Source organism: Malurus melanocephalus, unplaced genomic scaffold (genome assembly GCF_030028575.1).
Source record: "Malurus melanocephalus ecotype Western Australia unplaced genomic scaffold, MMel_1.1 scaffold_64, whole genome shotgun sequence".
NCBI classification, from domain to species: domain Eukaryota; kingdom Metazoa; phylum Chordata; class Aves; order Passeriformes; family Maluridae; genus Malurus; species Malurus melanocephalus.
Window position 1 is genome coordinate 2,391,040 of NW_026623296.1, and position 323 is coordinate 2,391,362.

Consider the following 323-nt stretch of genomic DNA (forward strand, 5'->3'; position numbering starts at 1 on the left):
AGCACCAGAACGAGCCCTGCTGAGGCCAGCAGGACCTGCCACTCGCTCACCYTCTTGGCTGGATCACGGCCGAGATGCACGCAAGCCTAATTGATAATGGATCATTTATAAAGCAGTGCAAAATATACAAGTTCAGGGGCATCTTCAAAAAATCTCTCTTAAAAAATTATTCCAATACATTTCAGTAAAATAAATAAATATGGCTGACCAGTTTACCCTCCCTGAGACCCTTAAAGGAATAGTAAAAACTGGAAAAGGAATGTCTTTGCAATATCCCACTAATGTTAAAATGTGGATTGAGATATTCATAGTATTTAAAACTA